The sequence below is a fragment of the Pleurodeles waltl genome, chromosome 4_1 (genome assembly GCF_031143425.1).
Source record: "Pleurodeles waltl isolate 20211129_DDA chromosome 4_1, aPleWal1.hap1.20221129, whole genome shotgun sequence".
Taxonomy (NCBI): domain Eukaryota; kingdom Metazoa; phylum Chordata; class Amphibia; order Caudata; family Salamandridae; genus Pleurodeles; species Pleurodeles waltl.
This window is the reverse complement of record NC_090442.1, coordinates 825647368-825664872: the sequence shown is the minus strand read 5'-3', so window position 1 is coordinate 825664872 and position 17505 is coordinate 825647368. Positions and strand designations below refer to the sequence as shown.

The following is a 17505-nucleotide window of genomic DNA, read 5'->3' as shown; positions in this document are numbered from 1 at the left end:
ACCTCTCGAGCGGGGTCCCAAAGGGCGAAACCGTTACCTCTCGAGTGGGGGGTCCCATAGGGCGAAACCATCCTCTGCTACCATCTACTGATAGAGCGTTCCGTACTAATAAATTACCTGTATTTGGACGCTCTTGTCACGACTCACGTGCTGCTTGCGCCTGGAATTTGCAGATCTGGTGGCGTGGATCTTCAATGTTCGACTTTGGCCCAAAAAGGGGCGACTCTTTCTGGTAGCCACGGTGCTGTAGGCAATGGAGACGCCAAGAACAGACCGTGCCCTTCAGAAAATAGCGCCAGAGGGAAAAAAAACCTTAGAAAAAGGGGAAAAACCTCCAACAGGAAGATTCCTGGAAAAAACAAGAACAAACAAACAAGAATCCAAAAGGAGCAAAAGTCAGGAAACACAGAATGCTGAAATCCAGAACCAAAAAGGGGAGGAAATCAGGAGCGAAGACACTAACTGAGCAGAAAGTGTTGCAGTGCAAGGAAATGAAGAAAACACAGCCCTTATATACCAAAAGACAGGAAGTGACCCACAGGAAGTAAAAGGACACCATATTAGACAGGGAGAGGTACATAGAACAAAACAGAATAGAAACCATAGAGAATAGGGAACAATGAATGTTGGGAAGAGAAAGGTAACCTGGGAAGGGAAGAAGACATAAAAAAGGTACAACAAAAAAGACCCCAGAAAGAAGAAAAGAAAGAGGATAAGAAGGAAGAAAGAAGAACAGGTAAGGGGGGTCAGGAGACCCCAGCAAGGCGGTGGAAAACGACAGAGCGAGGCCCCATGCAATGCCTGGGGCCTCGAAAAGTGCATGAAAGGCTGGGGGCGCGCCGCGTTTTAGAAACGCGCTGTGCGGCCCCAGCTGAACGCCCGGCTTGTGCCGAACATTCGGCTCGCGCCGCACCACGCGGCGCGACAGTAGGTCCCCCTCCCGAAGGTCCAGGTTTGAGAGGAAATAAACGGTGAAAGCGGTGAATCAGGCGAGGAGCGTGAACAGAAGATGCATCTTCCCAAGAGCATTCACTGAGAGGATAACCCTTCCAATGAATCAGATACTGAAGGCGTTTGTGAAAAAGACGAGAGTCACAAATTTCCTGTACTTCATATTCAGGAACATCATCCACGAGTACAGGAGGTGGACAAGGAAACTGACGTGAGTAAGGGTCAGGCACATAAGGTTTAAGCTGAGAAACATGAAAGACCGGATGAATCTTCCATGTATGAGGTAAGTGAAGACGGACAGTGACAGGATTGACCAACTGAAGAATACGGAAAGGCCCATAGTAACGAGGTGTGAACTTATTTTGAGAAAGACGTGAGGGTAAGAATTTGGAGGAGAGCCAGACTTTATCTTGCGGATGATAGTCTGGATTGGTAGCACGTCTCTTGTCTGCAGCCTTCTTCATATATCTCTTGGTATGTAACAAATTAGATCGAATTAGTCTATGGATTTGGAGAAGGCGTTTGGAGAAACAGGTAATAGCGGGTAGAGGAGAGTTGGATTGTGGAGAAGTAAGAAAAGAGGTAGGATGAAAACCATATGAACAGAAAAAGGGAGTGACCTTGGAGGCACTATGGACTGAGTTATTGTAGGAAAATTCTGCTATAGAGAGGTAAGTGTTCCAGTTACTTTGGGTAGAATTGCAAAAGCATCGAAGATATTGCTCTAGTCCTTGGTTCAGACCCTCGGTCTGGCCGTTGGTCTGAGGATGGAATCCTGAAGACAGGGCTCTATTAATATTTAGTGTTTTACAAAAATGCCTCCAAAATCGGGAAATGTACTGAGGTCCTCTATCAGATATTATGGTATGTGGAAGTCCATGGAGACGGAAGATATGATCAATGAATATTTGACTTAGTTCCTGAGAAGTAGGTAGCCTTTTCAGGGCAGTGAAATGAGCCATCTTCGTGAAAGAATCCACCGTGACCATGATGACCCGGTTTCCCGCTGATGGTGGGAGTGAACACATACAATCAGTAGAGATGGTATGCCATGGGGCCGGTGGAACAGGCAAAGGCTGTAGTAATCCTGCCGGTCTGGTATGGGGTATCTTGATTTGGGCACATATGGGACAGGCCTGGACGTATCTTTCCACATCCAGCTTCCAGGTAGGCCACCAGAAAAATCGTGAAAGAAGTTCTTGTGTGGCCTTGATGCCTCTATGACCAGCTACAGGTGAATCATGGCACATTTGTAATGCCTTTTCTTGCACCTTGTTAGTGGGGAGGAATATCAGGTTTTGATAATAAAAATATCCTTGTTTCTTATGTATTAATGGTCTTAGTTCTTCAATGTCGTGGTCCGATAGATTGGCGTATTCCAGTTGTACTTCTTCCAGGAAAGACTGAGCCACTCCAATGATCTTACGGGGTTCCAGAAGATACTGAGATAAGGAAGGAGTACACTCTGGATATCGGCGAGACAGAGCATCAGCCAGAATGTTTTGAGATCCAGGAATATATGTGATAAAAAAATCGTACTGACTGAAGAAAAAGGCCCAGCGGGCCTGACGACTATTCTGGCATACAAGATTTCGTAAACATTGTAGGTTACGGTGGTCTGTCCTCACCTCAAATGGTTCCTTGGAACCCATCAGAAACTGTCTCCACTCAAGGCAGGCTGTTTTCAGAGCCAATAATTCCCTTTCCAGTACAGAATAGTGTTGTTCAGCTGTGGAAAGGATATGAGACAAGTAGAAAACAGGATGTTCAAGACCATCATCCTCTTGTCGTTGGAGTAAGACAGCTCCGATGGCTCTCTCAGAAGCATCAGTTACGACTATAAATTGTTTGGTGGTATCTGGATGTCTCAAGATGGGGGCTTGGGTGAAGACTCTCTTTAATTCTTGAAAGGCTGCTTCAGCCGCCTCAGTCCAGATAAACCCTTTCTTTAAATTTTCCTTTTTTAAGGTGTGAGTTATGTGGCTAGTCAGTCTGGCAAAGTCTAGAATGAATTGTCGATAGAAGTTTGCTAACCCTAGGAAACATTGTGTTTCTTTTATGGAAGAAGGAGAAGGCCACTCTAGGATAGCTTGTACCTTTTCTTGATCCATAGCTATGCCGGTGGGACTTAAATGATAGCCCAGATATTTGACTTCCGTCATGTCGAACTCACATTTTTCTGGTTTGCAAAATAGTTGATGAGCACGAAGTCTTTGAAGAACTTGTTTCACATGGGAAGAATGGAGTTCAGGATTTCTAGAATAAATAAGAATATCATCTAGGTAGATCACGACTGTCTGATTCAGAAGGTCTGAAAACACTGAGTCCATAAATCTCTGGAAGATTGCGGGGGCGTTAGTGAGACCAAACGGCATAACCCTATATTCAAAATGGCCAAATGGAGTCCTGAAAGCTGTCTTCCATTCGTCGCCTTCTTTTATGCGTAAAAGGTGGTAAGCTCCTCGTAAATCTAATTTAGTAAAACGTTGAGCCCCTCTGATAGCTTCTAGTATGTCCCTGATGAGAGGCAAAGGATAACGATCTTTAATTGTTATTTTATTCAGACCTCGAAAATCCAGGCAAGGACGAAGATCCTTTGTCTTCTTGGGCACAAAAAAGAGAGGAGCCCCAGCCGGAGACGACGATGGAACAATAAGACCACTCTGTATATTTTCGTCCAGATACTCTTTTAGAACTTCTCTTTCGGGTTCCGTGAGAGAGTACATCCTCCCAAAAGGAACAATTGTGCCGGGTTCCAATGGAATAGCACAATCATATTCTCGATGTGGAGGTAGCACAGGTTTCGACGGTTTTTGGAAAACATCCTGAAACTCCAAATAGTGGTCTGGGACCCCTTGGACCGTATTAATGGACATACCAGTGGCACCTTCAGTATCTAAGGATCTTTTCGGAGACCAATACTTGTCGGAAGTAAAACAGTTCTCATGACAAAATTGCGAAGACAAAGAAACTGTCCGGGTTACCCAATTTATATACGGGTTATGTCTGATGAACCACGGAATTCCAAGAATGATGGTATGGTTGGGGGACGTGATAAGATCGAAGGAAATGTGTTCTTGATGGTTTCCCACCTGTAGACTTAACATCAGGGTAGTGGTGTCTACAGGACCCGAGGATATCAAGGATCCATCCACGGTGTGTACCTGTTCGGGTACTTCTTTTGCTTGTGTAGGAACTTGGTGAGCAGCAGCCCACGTCTTGTCCATGTATATACCACTTGCACCACAATCCAGTAATGCCATAGTCTTTTCTTGACGACCGTCAGGAAGTTGTAACAGGACAGGAAAAATGAACAAGGCGGTTGTATTGTCATTAAAGGAGCTGATGGAAGGTATAGCTGTAGATCCCGTCCCCTCCCTTCTTACAGAGGACGGGAGGTGGCGTTTCCCGAAGGCCTGGGCGGACGTACAGGACAGGTACGAAGCATGTGACCAGCAGAACCACAGTACAGGCACAACCCTCTCTTGCGTCTGTCTTCTCGTTCACTAGCAGAGAGCGGACCTCGGGTAGTATCCACCTGCATGGGTTCCCCTTCGATGTCTCTAGCAGGAGTGCGAGGTTCCTCGGAACGCTGCAGGCAAGCTCGTGAGCTACTTGGCTGGGAAAACCCTCTACTCCTTTTCTTTTCCGATCTCCGTTCCTGAAGACGATATTCGATGGACAGTGCTTGATCCATCAGGCCACGAAGCTCTTCTGCTCTGGTAGAATGTACTAGTTCATCCTTTATTTCTTCTTTGAGTCCTCTACGAAATAAAGTTACCAGAGTACGTTCCACCCAAGTGGTCTCTGCCGCCAGCTGACGAAAACGGGTTATATATTGCAGGACGTCTTGCGAGCCTTGTTGGATGTCACATAGGGCTTCTTCAGCAGAGGCTTCCAATCCAGGACAGCTAAACATCTGTTTGAAGCGACTCACAAAGGTGGAATAGTCCGACAATACAGGGTCGTTGGAGGACACCATCGGGGTTGCCCAGGCCAAGGCTGGACCGGATAAGGCACTGATAAGATAACCCACCTTGGTCCTGTCGTGGGAGAATTGGGTAGGTCGGAAGGCGAAGTACACTGTTAATGCATCCAGGAACTCGCGAAGCTTGGTTGGTTCACCAGAGAAACAAGGGGTGGAAGCGGAGATAGTTGGAACATCACTGGTTCGGAGATCCAAAGCCTGTCGTAACGCAGCATTTTCATTGCGTAGTTGTTGCAATTCCTGAGCTTGTTGCTGAATCGTGGTCAAAAGAGATTGTTCCGGATCTGCAGCAGCCGCCACTGAGTCATCCATGGTGTTTGAGGACATCGGAATGGTTGGGCGCTGCAATCTGTCACGACTCACGTGCTGCTTGCGCCTGGAATTTGCAGATCTGGTGGCGTGGATCTTCAATGTTCGACTTTGGCCCAAAAAGGGGCGACTCTTTCTGGTAGCCACGGTGCTGTAGGCAATGGAGACGCCAAGAACAGACCGTGCCCTTCAGAAAATAGCGCCAGAGGGAAAAAAACCCTTAGAAAAAGGGGAAAAACCTCCAACAGGAAGATTCCTGGAAAAAACAAGAACAAACAAACAAGAATCCAAAAGGAGCAAAAGTCAGGAAACACAGAATGCTGAAATCCAGAACCAAAAAGGGGAGGAAATCAGGAGCGAAGACACTAACTGAGCAGAAAGTGTTGCAGTGCAAGGAAATGAAGAAAACACAGCCCTTATATACCAAAAGACAGGAAGTGACCCACAGGAAGTAAAAGGACACCATATTAGACAGGGAGAGGTACATAGAACAAAACAGAATAGAAACCATAGAGAATAGGGAACAATGAATGCTGGGAAGAGAAAGGTAACCTGGGAAGGGAAGAAGACATAAAAAAGGTACAACAAAAAAGACCCCAGAAAGAAGAAAAGAAAGAGGATAAGAAGGAAGAAAGAAGAACAGGTAAGGGGGGTCAGGAGACCCAAGCAAGGCGGTGGAAAACGACAGAGCGAGGCCCCATGCAATGCCTGGGGCCTCGAAAAGTGCATGAAAGGCTGGGGGCGCGCCGCGTTTTAGAAACGCGCTGTGCGGCCCCAGCCGAACGCCCGGCTTGTGCCGAACATTCGGCTCTCGCCGCACCACGCGGCGCGACAGCTCTTGGGTCGATGAATCTTTTTACCAAGTGGGGCTCTCTTCACTCGAGATCAATCAATTTAATCTAATCAATAACGAACATAAGCAATGCCCTGATCAACATAACACTTCACAATTAATCCAGAAAACATTTCGGCGAACCATGACCTTCCGGCCATGAATAACCACACCAGTTTATTCAAAGTTAATGAATTTATTTCCCTATATTAACAAAGCTAGCACAATATAAATGTGTCTCAACACCAAATGATATATGTAAATGAACATTAATAGCTGTCCATAACGGCGAAAAAGATGCAATCTATGCAGCATTTGAATAACAATGCATTCGATAATAGCAACGCAAACCACTAAAACTATAATCTGTAATGGGCTAATTGCATACATTAGTCAGCATAACAAGGTCTCAAATTGCATCGTGCAACAAATGAATCCTCATCTAACCTCAAATTAGCATCTGCATGTGGGACTTCATGCAAAAACAATTTAGCAACATTAATTTGGAAAACTCCTAACTAGGGCTCTTATCAAAAATCAGCAGTTGGTTACCTAAAAGAAACACAATGCAATTGTACATTTTCCTTTCATATTTACCAAATTCAATCAGCATTCAAGGAAGTCTTCGTCTCACAGGTACCGGCTTCCGATCAGCATGGGACGGGGCAAAGGGGCAGGGTGGACGGGGCAATTGCTTCACAGCGGCAAGATAAAAGGACAAAACTACTACTTCATGCAAAGGGACGAATCAAAGTTAAAGTCTCTAGGGCGAGAATTACTTAAAGTCTCTTTCTCTCGATTAGAGAAAGCATCAAAGTCTCATTCAAAATGGCGTCGAACATCAATTGGCATCGTAGAAGATGGCAAAATGACGAGGTCGGCAAGATGGGCCATAATGTCTGCAATGTCCTGCAAAAGACGGGTGATGGCTGGTAAAAGGCTAATTTCCTCTTGTGCACCAGGTTTAAATAGACAACAGTTCAATCCAGTAGGGTCTTCCATTGGAGGGTTCATAGGTTGGCTTCAAATTGTCCAATCAAAAACAACAATTCACAAGCTTCTACCTAGGCATACATTATCCTTGGAGTCGGGAACGTAAGTTGCAACATATTTTACCAATTAACTCATTTTCAGAGCTTCCATTGTCTGCACCTGCAGATTGACCTTGGAGCAAAGAAGAAGATGCCAGGCTGGCACGAAACCTTAAAGATAAGCATGTGAACCGATCTCACTGGAAAAGTACAGCTTCAAGCAAGAATACACGTTTTATTAGCACATTAGAAAAACACGAGCATCTAAACCGTGAGACAAGGCAACTAGGCCGAAGCCTCCACTAAAGTTATGCTAAGTTAAAACATTTCAAACAAGCAAATCATAGCACACGTTTACGGTTATGTCAGATTAGTACAATTCTAATACATCACGTTATATAAAGCACGCTTATAAATGTTGGCGAACTACTCTGAGGGCACATTTGTCCCCGTACAATCTTTATTAGTTCGGTTAAAGTTACACTTGATTATTGCAGCACTACGTTTATGCGCTAATAAATGTAAAACCTTCATTTCTGCGTCATCAGATGAACCATTGGATGACCCAAACCCATATAAAACCAGATGGAATACTAAGCTAACAAATGACTAATGGAGATCACTACATGAATCCACAAGCAATATTTCAGGAAGAACAGAACATTTTTAATTGCTGCTTGATTGTATATGTACCCCTCCAAGCTGTGTAAATACTACCTGATAGTTATGTAATGTTATAGCGAATTATAAAGAACATGGCTGCCCCACAGGGGCATAGCAAAACAAACAAGACCGGCTGGATTAAATAGTTTACGGAAACTGTTAAAAGACAACGAGTTCTAGATGTTCAAGGGAGTGTGGTGGGGAAAGGAACCTCACTCATATATGGTTGAAAATTCAACCTTTCTGCAGAGGGGTATTTTCCACATTAAACATCGTCTTAAGTTACCCTCTTCCAATTATATTCCAATTGGAGAAGGCACACAATATTTCACATACTAAACAAAAAGTGATACAATATCTGGAATAGCTGAAAGGTGGTGAAGTCTATGATTGCGGCTGTATAGAAAAAGAAAGACTCGCCTGATATTACAGAATGGTATTTACAATGATGGAACATTATGGCAATGACATGAATTGTATGTGGGCTAGTAGATGCTATTAAAGGCTTTAAAGCAATGTGAAATGCTTTTATGCAAGATTTCTCAGAATGGATACCAACCCAAACATACACTCCTAGGGCCCTGAGATTACTTTAATATTATACAAAATGTAGAACAAGGCCTACCTACTAAACAGACATTGGTGAGAGGTGAAATTGTGAATTAGGGAAGATACATGATGATGAATGAATAAAGTGTTTTCGAAATTTAAGAGATGCAACATTTACAATATTTTAGTGCTGTGTGACTCATGAGTCCAACAGCAGGATGGAGTTTGAGGGAGTTTTGGGGGAGATACGTTTATAACAATTCTACAATTAATATTGATGTGACATTCATTACCAAATATATAACGCTGGTGTTCAATATAACATCTTATGATTGGAAATTGCACTGTGTTTGACCATTTCTGCATCATTGCTTAACAAAATGTTGTTTCCTATAAAACAAAAGTTAAAAAACAATGACCAGGTTAAAGTTGCTAGAAATTAAAATTATTTTAGACAGCTTACTGCTTTACAATCAGTGGAGCCTTTTATTTGCAGCAATTGAAAACACTGCGTTTGGCAAAACTCGTCATTGAACATCACTGGTCTGATATATAGTCTTAAATTTAAGAATGTTTTACGTGCCTTAGACCCTCAACTAGAGATTAAGGGGTTGATTTAAAGCTTGGGAAACAGGGTACTCCGTTGCAAACATGAGAGTTCTCTGTCTACCAAACTGACAGTCTACCTTCCTCGTTTAGAGACGGATGGTCAGTCAGCCTTCTTTTGACAGATCCCCAATTTGTTTTGTTGAGGGAAAGCTACCTTTAACGACCAGACAGAGTGTGGGCCATGAGAGTATAGCCATCACACCACCCCCTCTATTTCGAATAGACAGTTTGATGTGTCTTTGATGTCCATCAATGCCAGGGAAAACCTAGAGGTGAGGGACCGAAATGAATGACCACCAGATGCTTGTAGAAAACTCCCATGATGTTGGCGTCATCAGTTTCTTGTTTTTCAACATCCATATTAAAAATATATTATTTTTGTAAAGTTTTGTGGCAGCTGTCAAATAAATGCAGCTGTCCACCAAACACTTTGAATCTTGACAGGAGTCACTGTGGCAGCAGTTCTGTCTAGGTAGAGAGATCACAGCAGGGCCAGCAGTCTCTAAAATTGAGCATGAAGTCTCTCAGTTTGGCCAATGGTAGTCCATCAGTATGGCAGGCTGATTTTCCTGCCTTAATGACCACTTCCCTAGGCCTAGACAATGCGTCAATCCACTTGTTTTTGGAGAGCTCATCTAGATCACATTCCCAGAGTCCCCTTAGAGCCTCCAGTGCATCAGGCAGGATGTTTGTTCATGAGCTTTCTATAGATCAGTGAGATAGTCTTGGGTCTCAGGGGTTCACTGAGAGCTCTACTGCCCAGTGAATTTGTGTTCAGTACCTAGATGCCATCCGGATGTCCTTAGCAAGGGCATGGTGGAGGTGGAAATAATGTAAGACTTCCCCTGAGGGCATCTGATGCTCATCCTGTTGCACTTGGAAGCTTTTCATGGCAGTGTCCACCCACAATTTCACAATTCATAGTAATCCCAATGAGGTCCTAGATCTGGAAACCCAACAGGCTCTGCTCTGCACCAGGGATAGTTTGTAAGAATCCCGTAACAGGATGTTTCCTGTAATGGTCGTGGCCCACCCCATCTGATGGAGCACACTGTCCCACACTTTGAGCACCACTTTAATATATATCAGCCAACTCGATCTATTTTTACTCTCATATAGGACCACTTTATATCTTCTCTTCCTCATGAGTGCACTATTGTTTCTCACAGAGGACTGTCTATGATTGGCAAAAACCCAGTCATTGACTACAACCAGTTGTGCAGCCCAGTAATGCCACATAATGCCCAGAAGGGCTATCCCTCCTTCATTAAATCCCCAGCTGAGCTTAGAGAGGGCTATCTTTTGGGTACCACAATTACACAGCAGCTGCTGCAGTTTGCTGTCAACAGCCTGAAAGAAACTCTCCAAATTAATGTAAGGCATATTTGCAATACTTAGAGAAATTTGGGTAAAACAATCATTTTATATAATGCCACCCTCTCTAGTAGTGAGAGTGGTAACATCTCACGGCAGATAGCATCACTTTTCAGTTTCTCCAAAATGGCATAAAGATTACCCTTAAGGAAGTCAATAGGGATCAGTTGATATAAAGTCCAAGGGATCGAAAACCTCTCCTAGAGATCTTCAGGTTACCTGTGATCAGTTAGGATGGCTTCCAGATTGTGAGTGGAAAGATAGCCAAATATTCGCCATTAACTCTGACATAAGCCACATGGTCACAGTCGAGCAACTCCACCCATCTCAAGGAGCGCAGTCCTAGATTATTTCTTTCAGGACTTCAAATAGATAGGTCCATTCAACACTGTCAAATGCGTTGAGCACATCTAGAGATGCCACCACCGCTGGTGTCGTCATTCCCACAGTTTGGGTAAGCCGGCGGAGATTCAATCTGGTGATTCTACTTGACATAAAGCCAGACTGGTCAGGGTGCATGAAGACAGTAATCACACAAGCCAGGCGACTGGCAAGTACTTTGGCCAAAATATTAAGTGGTGATTTTCCTGCTTGTGTATAACTGTCATCTTAATGAAATTGGGGTTCTCCTCCATGTGGCCTTCTTCTAGCAGTGCTTCTTACATCTGGAGGTGGTGAGCAGACAGCCTACTTGCCATATATTCCTCAATCACACGGCCATTGCATCCAGGAGCCTCATCAGATTGTAAGTCTTTTATTGCGCCTGCTATCTCTGTTGGTGTTATGGGGGCATCTTGAACTGTACTGTCATTATCTGATATCTTGGGGTGTTCATGGATCTCCTGCACAGTAGATATTAGTGCTGATGCATAGACACCAGCATAGTGGTGGTCAAATTCTTCAGCAAAATGGGAGTTGACTGTTGTCGTTCCACATGTCTCAGTGTGGATCTCCGCCACTAACCTCACAGCTTCTTCTCTCCTACTCATCCAGGACAGTAGCTTCTCCACTTTATTACCCACTTCATAGATTTACCTTTGTCCAGCTACATAGTAACTACAGGCTGTATTGTTGGCAAGACTGTGGTATTCCTGGCAGATAAGCTCCAGCTGGTGGCACAGGTCATCAGTAGGGTACAGTGTACTTTGCCTTTCTAGCTGAATAAGGTAGTCTTCAATATGCTGCACTTGTTCCCACCTCTCTCTATGCTTAGCCGCTTGCATAGAAATCATCTGCCCCCATTATACACTTCCCACTATACCACCTGTGACTGACCATATGGTTATTTTCCCAAAAGTAACTTTTCATGATTTTGCACAGCTCATCCACCCTCCCTTCTGTTTCAATAATGAGGGGTTGATTCTCCACCTTAAATGTGCCCCTGCCTACTTACTCCTAGTTCTACATAGAGCAGGGAATGGTCTGAGATCCCTGTCTACGAAATGCACCAGGGAGACTATGTCCAGTATGGTCAGTTATGTGTGAATCGCTTTTTCAGACTGTCTGCCCGTGGAATCCATTGAACACCCGGCATGTTGCACAGTGTCCTGCCAGCCTCCACCCCTCAAGGCCATTCCCACTCCTCCTCCAGTGTCCAGAAGTTCCATGTTTTTTCATCATTTATGACTCAAACCTTGGCTGGATAGAGCATTGCGTAATTCATCTCATGTTCCTGTAAGTGACTCTTGACCTCGTCAAAAGAACAACGTTGCACCTGTGCAGCCAAGGTAAAATCCAGGAAGATACTAATTAAGCCTTTTTGAATTTCAGATCTCCTAGGGGGGTTGCACTGTCTGCAAAATGACACCTTGTTCCCAGTAAATAAATATACGGACTATTATTGTCCAAGAAGGTTATCTCAGCCTGTGAGCTTGGACAGGGGCCCTGTAGGCATGCTCGATGGAGAAAAGTTTTGGAAAGTCCTTTCAATTTAAGGTGATTTGTGACCAGGTCCTTTACAAAGAGATCAGCACTAGGGCCCTCTGCCCCCTCTGGTACTCCCACAAGGACTATGTTTATCCAGCGTGATTACCCCTCCATATCCTCTACTTGGGCTTGTAGCACAATAGTGTCTTTCTTAAGCATGGCGACTGTGGCTTTCAGTGTCATTACATCACCATCCAATGTAGTAATAGTTGTTTCTGCAGTCATCCAGTCCTTAACTTTTCCGAGCTAGGCACGCAGGAGAAACAACTCCACTGACACACTGTTGATCCTGGATTACAAAGTGGATTTTGTATTCCGCACCAAGCACATCTGATCTGTTAATGTGTCTCCCTCTGTATATCCTGCCACTTCACTGACATGGTTGGCAGAGCCCCTTAGCCTAAATTCTCCCCCCCCTTAAAGGTTTCAAAAAGGCATATTTGTCAAGTTTGTTGAGTTGAATCCAGTTTGCCATTTCATCTTTGCCCATAACGTGATTGCCGGGTCAGGGACTCGCAACAAGCAGAGACACAGAAACATGGCAGGGGAGTTTGGAAGCAGGTTGTCTCATTATGATACTGCATTGTGAAGTCAGCTTCTGTTGCAGTGTGTCCAGAGAACAGGGGAAGCATCCACAACTGGTTGGGGTATATGTGTGTTCTCTATGCTCTCGTCCAAATTCAGGAAATAGATGTTTCCTCAAAAGGGGTTGTTGGGATGCAGGGGGGGCACAATAATTGCCACACAATAGACCCTCAAACAGCAGCTAGGTCGCTACTCCACTCATGCAGCACCCAGTCCGGTATAAGATGTTGGGTCGCCTGGGGGCACACTCACTCCAGATCCAGTGCCCCTTTTTTGTGGGCTGCAGTCGATCACGGGAAGCCACAGCAGTGAACCCCTTAGAGACCGTCAGACATGCGTGTCTTCACTCCTGACGGGTGAAGGAGTGCTGGACCCCCAGCATGGTCACCACAATCAACCCTGTGTGGTATGAACAGAACCTACAGTAAACTGTTTCGTCAGTGGGCTGCATCCACCCTGTCTCAATGGTGGTGCGTGGAACCCTGTAGGCCGACGAGATCGCAGCAGTTGACACTCTCTGTCTCATGATATTCTAAACGTAAATCAGAATATTTTTGATGTGATATTCCATTTCATAATATTTTTTACGCAATACTTTGTTGGGACACCACTCTCATTCTGTCTGACTTCTCTCTGCCTCAGGTCTATCATTACCTAACTTGTTTCTCATTACTGCTCTTTCCCTACCTCTACTTCTTTTTCTTTATCATTACCTTCTCTCTCTACACCATATTTCTAATCTCAACTCACTTTCTCTAGCGTATGTCTCTTTACCACTGAGGTAGAAAAATACTATTTTTTCTACCTCACCTGCCTCTCCCTCTGTCTTCTGCATCAAACTCACCTCCCATTTGCTACCTCATTTCTGTTTCTTTACTTCACTTCTTTACTCCTCACATCATTCATATTTCCAATCCAGGGACACAACTCACTCTCCTGTACTTCCTGAGACACACAAGGCCTCCAAACCTTCAGGAGGGTCCTTTCTGCCCAAGTTCAATAAATATCTGTGAGATATGAAAAACGTAGGGGCACTCATCACATTCTGCAGGGAGATCCCATTTTGCACTGTGCCATTGCTCCCATCTACCCTCCAACCATTTTTATGTTTCTTTCTCTCTGCCTAATACTCTAATTGACATCTCAAGCACGGTATTAGGCAGGGAGAATGTATCATCTCTGTAATTCTAATTACTCACCTTCCTACATATTTCCCTCTTCCTCTGTCTGCCTGTGCTGGTCTCTACCTCACCGCTCTGTCTACTTTACCTCTTTCTCTCTACCTTACCCCTCAATGTACCCCACCTTCCTCCCTCTCTCTCTACATTGTCTTTCTCCATATTGCTTGCTCTCACTATCTCACTCAATAATATGATATATCTCTCCATGTCTCTTTCCCTGCCTACATATTCTTACCTGGTTATAATTTTCTATATGGTTATCTCACCTCGTATCATGCATTAGTCCAATTAAGATCCACCAGGTTACCTTATAGTATATTTCCTATAATGAGAGGAATAGGCTGGATAGACAGTGAATTCTATGAAAAATATTGTTGCTGCAACACAAAAAATCTAGATCCAAGCCAAAAGGGGATGGCTTCATTAATGCTACTTCAGCTGGAGCTTTCTGCTGTTTTTCCATAACAATGTTTGTGAAAATTGAACACATAATTTGAAATTGTTTTGCATCACAAAGTTTAATTAGAAGGAACTGGGTAATAATTTCAATGCTTTTGGCACAAGGGTCCCCAAGCCCTGACACACGCTACCCACGGATGAACGCAGATTCCTCTACAATGCATGTGGACACATGTACTGTTGATCAGGGGCAGTTTGGATGGGTAACTGGCAGGAATACAAAACACACCACAATAGGCTTATGCAGATAGCACCACTAGCAGAACTGACCTAAACGATCAGCAAATTAAAAAACTATATATATTAGCAGTTATGTGCAATACTCAAGCTATAATCTACTATTATAGGACACACCCTGGAATATTTGTGCAACCCACATGCACATATTAAAAATACTCTAGAAACACCATTTCTATTAACTGACATATGCTTATAGTTGGCATTACAAACTGGTACAGCATTGGCAATTTTAATTAGCATTTTTCCAGAATGACACACTGTATCAGATAAGCTTTACTACTCCTGTAGTAGAAATATTTGCGTATACGCTTCAAGTGGTTTAAAGCATGCATCCAATCTTCATATAGTAACATCAATGATTTATCAATATAGTTTGGCATTTTGCTCCCAGTGTTCATTTTTTTATATTGTCTTTGTAGCCTTGCGAAAGTCATCGTAGACGAAACACGAGCTGGCTGCCAGCTTTTATGGAATACATATATGCTGTTATTCTTTTGGACTCTTTGCTTCAAGTTACTTGCTTAGCACAATTGACTGATAAAGATTTATTATTTTGTGCTCCTTGTGTTATTTTAATTGTATAACAGTGTGAGAGTTTTGGGTCTCTGAACTCACAATTTAAAATACATCTTTTGTTTAAGTTGTTTTTTAGATTGTAAGTTTGAAAATAGCACTTTTAGAAAGTGGGTATTTTCTTGCTTAACCATTCTGTGCCTCTCCCTGTCTGCTGGAATACATGTCTGTGTCAGGATGACAGATGGGCTCCTTGTGATTTCACTCTAGATGGTAACCTAAAGGGAGATGAGGTGTGCCCTGCATATCCCGATAGTTCTTCCTGTGCTTGAAAGGTGGGAGGAGCTGACACTTGCACCTGAATAGGGCTCTGCCTGTCCTTAAAGGATACAGTCTCCAACCCCCTAGAGTTTGCCTAGGACCAGGGCAGGAAAGGCAGGGTCTTGTGCACTACTAATACTTTCCTTTGAAGTTTGCCTACTTCAAGGGTAGAAAGGAGTATAAGTATTTGATTTGACTGCTGCCCCCACAACTTCAGAACACTTTTGGCTCAAGAGGAGACTCTGCCAAGGAGAAGAGCTGTGAAGAGGAGTACTGCCCCTTTGCTGTGTGTGCTTTGATGAGTTGGCCTGCAGTTGCTGCTTCTGCTTTGGAGTGACAAAGACTGGACTTTGCTGTGTATCCTGCTAGTGAAGTTTCTCAAATGGCCCGGACTGAGCTTGCCTCATGTTAAGAAGTCACAGGGACAATAATGACTTTACCAGCCAGTCCCTGGGTTCTCTTGCTGAGGGCCCTGACTTACCAAGAGGTACCCTCTCCAGTTCCTCGGCCCTTGGGAGTGAAGTCTGGCAGAAAAACAAGAAGAACCAGGTACATCAACTTCAGACGACTCCAGGGCCGGCTCCACTGCCTGACTCCACGCAGCTGACTACACCTGAAGCTGTGGTCCTTGCTGAAGGGTGACTAACGCAACCTACACCGCAGGCCAGACACCGCCGCAGTGCCTCTGAAGTCCTGCAACATTGTGGGTCCCAAGGGCAACACTGAAAAGTCACCTCATTGTGTGTTCACCTGCTGGACTTATTATCCCTGCTGAATCGTAAGGAGCGCATTGCCGCAAATGCCGCCTCACCTCTGCTGCCTCCATAAGGAGCTGACTCCTCACCTACCCTGCATAGCAGTAAGGAACCAATGCCTCACCTCCTGTGTAGCAGTATGGAACTGACGCCGCACTGACTCCAGTGACGCCTCACCTTGCCGACTCCGTGCCACATCTTTGCCTCTCCCTCTTTTCTAAGGTACTGTACCTGGAGTCCTTGCAACTCCATGACCGTTGTCACACTCCATCTTGAGTGGCGTCTGACTGTTGGGATTGAACTCTCATGAAGCCATAATAACACCAGTTGGAGCTATTGTGTTTCTAAGTGCTTTTATTGGAATGTAATATTTTACAATTCACATCTTTGCTTGTGTATGTTGGATTTTTTTTGTTTTGGTCTTGTTTTGCTTAGATAAATATTGGCTATTTTTCTAAACTGGTGTGGGGTCCATTTGTAGTGTTTTCACTGTGTTAGTGGGTGGGTACAAAAACTTAACACATTGCCTCTGAGATAAGCCTGACTGCTTGTGCCAAGCTAGCAAGGGAGTGAGCAGGTGTCGTCTTAGGAGTGTGACTCCTTTACCCTGACCAGAGTGAGGGTCCCTACTTGGAGAGGGTGCAAACTCACTGCCTACCAGAGATCCCATTTTTAAAACTAAGAGACTGAGATTGGACTATGATGATGATTTGGATACCTCTCAGAAGGGGAAATATGTACAAGAAAATATTTTCTTTGGAAATGTGCCACATAAGAAAGGTGTTGGGTTTTGAGAAAAAGGTACAAGAAGAGGAAGGATTGTACGTTCAGTACAGTGGCTCCGTGGTTGATGACCATCTTTTTCATGATAATATTAAGGACATAATTTTAAAGAAATGGAAGGACATTGACAAACAAAATATCCCTTGGGTTCTATGTAGAAGATATTTGATGGAGGGTTTTGAAGAGAACCTTCTTCAAATTCCGAAAGTTAATTCTATGGCATCTTCTTCATTGTTATCACCAGGGTGCTCCACTTTGGCTGACAGATTGGCAGGAAGAACAAATCAATAGGCAAAAGATGCTGCCTCCAATTTTGGCATAAGAGCAAGCTCCTACGCTGGTTATGCTTTCCAGCTTCGTTTAAAGGTTTTCAAAGACTATACGATCGCTCATAGGAGCATGCTGAAACTACACCAATGGCAGTTTTTGCACAGAT

At 44.0% G+C, this 17505-nt stretch overlaps 1 protein-coding gene across 1 annotated transcript in view; it reads left to right on the top strand.

The window, feature by feature from the left end:
* TRHDE (thyrotropin releasing hormone degrading enzyme) overlaps window positions 1-17505 on the top strand; it is a 2205852-nt gene that overhangs the window by 1712565 nt on the left and 475782 nt on the right. The window lies entirely within an intron of this gene.